Source organism: Helianthus annuus, chromosome 12 (assembly GCF_002127325.2).
Source record: "Helianthus annuus cultivar XRQ/B chromosome 12, HanXRQr2.0-SUNRISE, whole genome shotgun sequence".
NCBI classification, from domain to species: Eukaryota; Viridiplantae; Streptophyta; class Magnoliopsida; order Asterales; family Asteraceae; genus Helianthus; species Helianthus annuus.
The window spans coordinates 112014376-112021114 of NC_035444.2; positions in this window are offsets into that span (position 1 = coordinate 112014376).

A 6739-nucleotide genomic window follows, 5' to 3' on the forward strand; every position below is an offset into this window, starting at 1 on the left:
ACAAAATACGCAAGAAAACGTATTTTGGCCAAAACTATGACTCGTCACTGAGCCTAGATAACGTGGTAATCAGCAGGTATAGTCACTAGGGACTATAACCATCGTGATTACGCTCACGTTATGAAGCTCAAACGAACTTCGCGTTGACCATAAGCTGGTCAATGCAGAAAGTCAAACACAGTTTGACTTTAACGCTAAAATGAATGAAAAACGCGAAAGAATACTTACAGAAGGTCCCCGCAAGATTGATTTCCAAGTATTTCTCAGGTATGAAGTGATAATCACCCCAACTTAGAGAAAATCTCAGAGTCAAGTGGGTTTGGAATGAAATGGGTTGGGGGTATTTATAGGGAATGGACTACCATTAGGATCGTTCGTCGAGAAACGTGCTTCGATCTAGGCCATCCACATGGGCCCATTGTTTTGAAAAACCATTTGAGCCCATAGATTCAGTCCCTTGTTTGAGAAATATCATTTGCACAAGGTTTTTAGGTGTTAAACAGCTGTAAACAGCTGTTTGCAACAATTCTGCAGATCTGGCACTCTCTCGCGGGCCGCGTATGGTTTTATGGGGGCTTACGCGGGCCGCCTGAGCCTTCTGATCAGCTAACAAGTTGAAAAATGACAGTTTCAGTCCCTGCACGTGTTTTAAGCCATTTCCGACATGTTAAGGCCCGTTAAGCCAACTTTAAGGCCCTAAAATGATGCCAAAACATTGGGGACATAAAACATGCTCAAAAATATGCCGGATGTCGGTTCGTTTGGTCGTACGATCACGATGTTTGCTTAATTACGACGATCCAAATTGCGCGACGAATGGATTTTTCTCATGCCAAACACTAAAATAAAATATTTTAGTGCTTACATAAATTTTTAGATGTCCGGATGTATTCAGAACGTAAGTTATGCGCGAAAATGCAAACTTATGCACTTTTTGACGCTTTTAGTCCCTGAATGACCCAAAAGTTTATTTTTGCGCACCGAACCCCTCAAAGCCTATTTCTAAGCTATGTAAAGGATATTTAGGGTGTGTTTAACTTATGGGCATGTTCCGGAATGTTCGTTACAGTTCAAATTGGCATACTTTCACAGTTTGTCAATTTTAGTCCCTGTAAGCGAATAAACTTGATTTTGCTATACCAAAGCTTTCAAAACTTATTTCTAAGTTATGTAAAGGTTATTTAAGGTATGTTAAGCATAGATTGATGTCCCGGAGTATTTTTCGCATTTAACTGATTACGTTTACGCACCAGTTTGCGTATAATTCTCTAGAAAGCGATATAGAGTTTGAAATTCAATAAAAGTCAAAACATGAAAAACATCAAACATAAATAAACAAACATTGGGATCAAATAACTTTATTTCATTGATAACTGAATTGTTTATAATGATTACAAGCACAGATGTCACGGTCTCCCCTACTTGTGGAAATTTCGTCCCGAAATTTGTTTAGAGGAAACTCGTGGGAATAGATGTGGATACTTCGCCTTCATTTGATCTTCACGTTCCCAAGTAAACTCAGGTCCACGTTTAGATTCCCAGCGAACTTTGACCAACGGAATGCGCTTGCGTTTAAGCCATTTGACTTCACGATCCATAATTTCCACAGGTTTCTCATCAAAATGTAGTGTTTTATCAACACGGATTTCGTCAAGTGGTATGTGGAGGTTCTCATCAGCTAAACACTTTTTGAGATTGGATACGTGAAAAGTTGGATGAACATTTCCGAGTTCAGGAGGTAACTCAAGTCTGTAGGCTACCTTACCGATTCTGTCGACGATCTTGAATGGTCCAACGTATCTAGGTGCAAGTTTTCCTGTCTTTCAAAATCTGATCACACCTTTCCAAGGTGAGACCTTAAGTAATACACGATCACCGACTTGAAATTCCAAGGGCTTGCGTCGTCGGTCCGCGTAACTCTTTTGACGGCTTTGAGCTGTCTGTAGGTTATCACAAACTTTCTTAACCTTGTCAGTTGTCTTTAGAATGAGGTCAGGTCCAGTAAGCTGAGCCTCACCTATTTCATTCCAGCAGACTGGTGAACGACATTTTCGACCATAGAGAGCCTCGAAAGGAGCCATGTTGATGCTGGAGTGATAACTATTGTTGTAGGAGAATTCAATCAATGGAAGATGTGAATCCCAACTACCACCAAAATCGATCACACAAGCTCTAAGCATATCCTCCAAAGTCTGGATTGTTCTTTTAGTTTGGCCATCTGTTTGTGGATGATATGCTGTGCTCAGATTAAGTTGGGTCCCCATAGCAGATTGCATGGTTCTCCAAAATCGAGAAGAAAAGCGAGCATCTCTATCAGAAATAATGTTCAAGGGAACACCATGTCGAGATACAATTTCATCCACATAGATTTTGGCCAGTCTTTCAGCAGAAAAATCCTCACGGATTGGCAAGAAATGCGCTGATTTAGTAAGACGATCAACAACTACCTAGATGGCATCATGACCTTTCTTAGTGCGCGGATGTTTGGTAATGAGATCCATAGCAATGTTTTCCCATTTCCAAACTGGAATCTCTGGTTGCTCCAGAAGACCATAAGGATGTTAGTGTTCAGCCTTAACCTTGAGACAAGTAAGGCATTTTGAAACATATAAGGCAATGTCTTTCTTCATACCAGGCCACCAATACTGAGTACGAAGATCCTTATACATCTTATTTGAGCCAGGATGAATAGAATAACGAGACTTATGGGCTTCATCCATAAGCAAAGTGCGAAGGTCATCAAGGCTTGGGACCCACAAACGGTCCATGAAATAATACGATCCATCTTCCTTCAGAACAAGATCAGGCTTAATGTGATAGGGTAATTCCTTACCCATCAAATCTTGTGAAACACAAGCATGTTGAGCCTGAGAAATGCGTGCTTGGATATCAGATCGAGCTTGAACATCAGATTGAACACGAACACAATGTAGCTTAGTACGTTCCTTACGACTTAATGCGTCAGCCACAGCATTCGCTTTACCAGGATGGTAGCGAATTTCGCAATCGTAGTCGTTTAAGAGTTCGACCCAGCGTCTTTGCCTCATGTTGAGTTCTTTCTGATTGAAGATATGCTGAAGACTTTTGTGGTCAGTGAAAACCACACATTTTGTGCCGTACAAATAATGTCTCAAGATTTTGAGAGCGAAGACAATTGCACCCAACTCAAGATCATGAGTGGTGTAGTTTCTCTCATGCACCTTCAACTGTCTTGATGCATAGGCTATGACTTTGTTCCTTTGCATTAGAACACAACCAAGACCCAATTTAGATGCATCGCAATAAAAAACAAAATCATCATTGCTCTCAGGCAAAGTCAGAATAGGTGCATTACAAAGCTTCTGCTTCAAGGTCTGAAATGCTTCTTCTTGCTTAGAACCCCATTCAAAGGGTTTGTTCTTCTGAGTTAGAGCAGTTAAAGGAACTGTAATCTTCGAGAAGTTTTCGATGAAGCGGCGGTAATAACCCACCAGACCAAGAAAAGAACGAACCTCAGAGGGAGTAGTAGGCGTATCCCAATCCTTAATCGCACTGATCTTGGAGGGATCTACATGAATGCCTTGTTCGTTGACAATATGTCCCAAAAATTGAACTTCCTTAAGCCAAAATTCACACTTGGAGAATTTGGCAAAAAGTTGCTCTTTCTTTAGGAGTTCCAGAGTGAGACGAAGATGTTGCTCGTGATCAGCTTGCGTCTTAGAGTAAATCAAGATGTCATCAATAAAAACGATGATGAACTTATCCAAATAAGGCTTACAAACCTTATTCATTAAGTCCATGAAAACAGCAGGAGCATTGGTCAAACCGAATGGCATGACTGTGAACTCGTAATGCCCGTATCGAGTGCATAATGCTGTTTTGGGAATATCTTCTTCATGCACACGAAGTTGATGATACCAGAACGAAGGTCGATCTTCGAAACTCAAGTAGCACCTTGTAACTGGTCAAAGAGATCATCAATGCGAGGTAGGGGATATCGATTCTTGATGGTAAGCTTATTCAGCTCACGATAATCGATACACATTCTGAAGGATCCATCCTTCTTCTTGACAAAAAGAACGGGAGCACCCCAAGGTGAAAAGCTAGGACGGATAAAACCTTTATCAGAAAGCTCCTGAAGCTGCTTAGACAACTCTTGCATCTCAGACGGTGCAAGACGATATGGAGCTCTGGCAATAGGATTTGCACCAGGTACGAGATCAATACGGAACTCGACTTGGCGTGCCGGGGGTAAACCAGGTAACTCTTCAGGAAACAGCTCCGGATAATCCCGAACAATAGGAATATCTTGCATAGACTTACCTTTGCCTTTATCTGCTATAACATGTGCCAAGAAGGCCACATAGTTCTTTCGCAGATACTTCCGAGCTTGAAAACAAGACATGAGCTTGAGGCTACTAGCAGGTTTCTCACCACGAACCTGTAGGATCTCGCCTGAGGAAAGCGGCACACAAACGATCTTTTCAAAACAAACTACCTCTGCGCGATGCTTGGCTAACCAATCCATACCCACAATAATGTCGAAGCTTCCAAGTTGCTTTCAACTTGGATACCGTGAGGCGGACCGTCGAAAGTTTTAACATACGCAGTCGGGATTCGCAAATCTTCCAGACGTAGAGCACGCAGGGCTTTGAACCCAAATACATTACCTACAATGGAAGTAAGGCGTGAGGTCAATAGGAAAGAGGTGGTCATTAAGGTTCAGTTGGCAGTTGCGAAGAATAGAATCAAGAACAACGGGTTCACCACTCGCAACTTCTACTGTCAAAGGCTTACCTAGTTTCGTTCCAGACACGCGAAGCAATGGCTCAAAAGATAATGACACAAAACTCTTATCGGCCCTTGAATAAAAAAGAACAGACACAGGTTGGTTATTAACAAAGAATGTACCATTCACCACATCATTGTCTGCTTGCGCCTCTTGTGCATTCATGTTGAAAGCTCGCCCACGAGCCTGAGCCTGAACTGGATTCGCATTTACCAACCTTGGACACTGATTATGGTAGTGGGTCAGATCCCCATAGTTATAACAAGAGCCTGGTGGGAAGTGAGGTCGTGCTGCTTGACCTTGTTGCTGAGCAAGAGGCTGAGCAACCTGTTGAGCCAGGTTCTGAGCTGCCCGATTCAAATTAGCTGGAATACGACAGGTGGCAGCAAGATGACCAGGTCTTCCACAGTTGGTGCATTGACGACATTGGAGGTGTGGCTGATGATGACCGTTACACCTGTTGCACAAAGGTGCATTGCCAAGATAAGGCCTCTTGGCAGGTTGTTGCGCAGGCTGATTTTGAGCAGCTTGAGCCTGTGCAGTAGCGGCATAGTTTTTGGAAGCCTTTCACTTCCTAGAACCCTTTGATGAACCTGCATCATTTCCCTTCTTGTTTTTACCTTTCTTGCTATCCTTCTTGTCAGACTCCTGCTTCTTACCCTTCTTGTCCCCCTTTCTCTGCAACTTACCCTTTCGAATTTGCGACTCAGTCAACATCGCAGATAGCTCGATCGCCTGACGGACAGTGGTAGGATTACTATCAGTAACGATGTCTTGCACGGAATCAGGTAGACCATCGATGTATCTTTCGATATCCTTATCGAGTGGGGTAACCATTGTGGGGCATAGTAAACTCAACTCTTTGCACCTATCAGTATATGCCCTGTGCTCACCACTAACCTGTTTCAAATCATCAAACTCCCTCTCCAACGCTCGCAGCTCATGACGAGGACAAAACTCCCTCATCATAAGAGTTCTCAGTTCAGCCCATGTTTGTGCTAAAGCAACTTCAGCACCACGGTCTCTCATAACCCCGTTTCACCATGTAAGCGCCCTTTTCAGAAACACGCTTGAAGCAAATTCGACCTTCCTATTTTCAGGACACAGAACATGCCGGAATGTACTCTCAATGCTCTCGAACCATTGAAGGAGCCCAGTTGCCCCTTCAGTACCACTGAACTTGAGTGGTTTAGCCAAATTGAAGCTCTTGAAGTTACAAGGAGCGTTCTGATTGTTTTTGGCTTGGTTCACTTGAGCTATAATGTTTGGGAGTGCGGAAGCCATGTGTTGTGCCAGTATATCTGCCATTTCGGCATTAGATAACGGGTTTTCACGTCGAGGAGGCATGCTAAAAAAAGAGGAAAACACGAGAGGAAACGAGTGAGATGATTAGATGAAAAGAATGAGATGAAACAAAATCAACAAAAGCAAGGATGGTGGTCATTCGTCCGTATCAGAAAGCAAACAAATGACACACAGTGACTAATCAAAGCAAATGGGTCCATAAATAATGCTTAGTGAAGACATGCTCGCCTATAAGTGAACACTCACCCCAAGAGTTCCCAGGTAAGAGTGACTGGTCCGATTATGTGGACTTGTACGAACACTCTAGCCTTAGACAGAAAACCCAGGGTACAGGCATTCACCCTTCCAGTTTGCACGTGTTCACACTATTTAGAACCCAAAACATTGATGAGATTTGAAAACTTGGAAGGCACAAGGCCAAAAGAATCATTCAAAAACAAATGATAAAATTTCAAAATCAATTTGAAAAAAATCAAAAAGGGTTCAAAACCATATAATAAAATATTTAAAACAGAAAATTGTTTTTCAAAAATCGTTTTAGAAAACTGGGTTCACGTTTTGATGATCACCTAAGGATAGGTGAAGTGCATGTTTTAAGATCTAAACACACGACAACTTGTGTTGGGGTCCTAGAAAGGTTATAGTCTAGGTCAAAGCATTACTAAT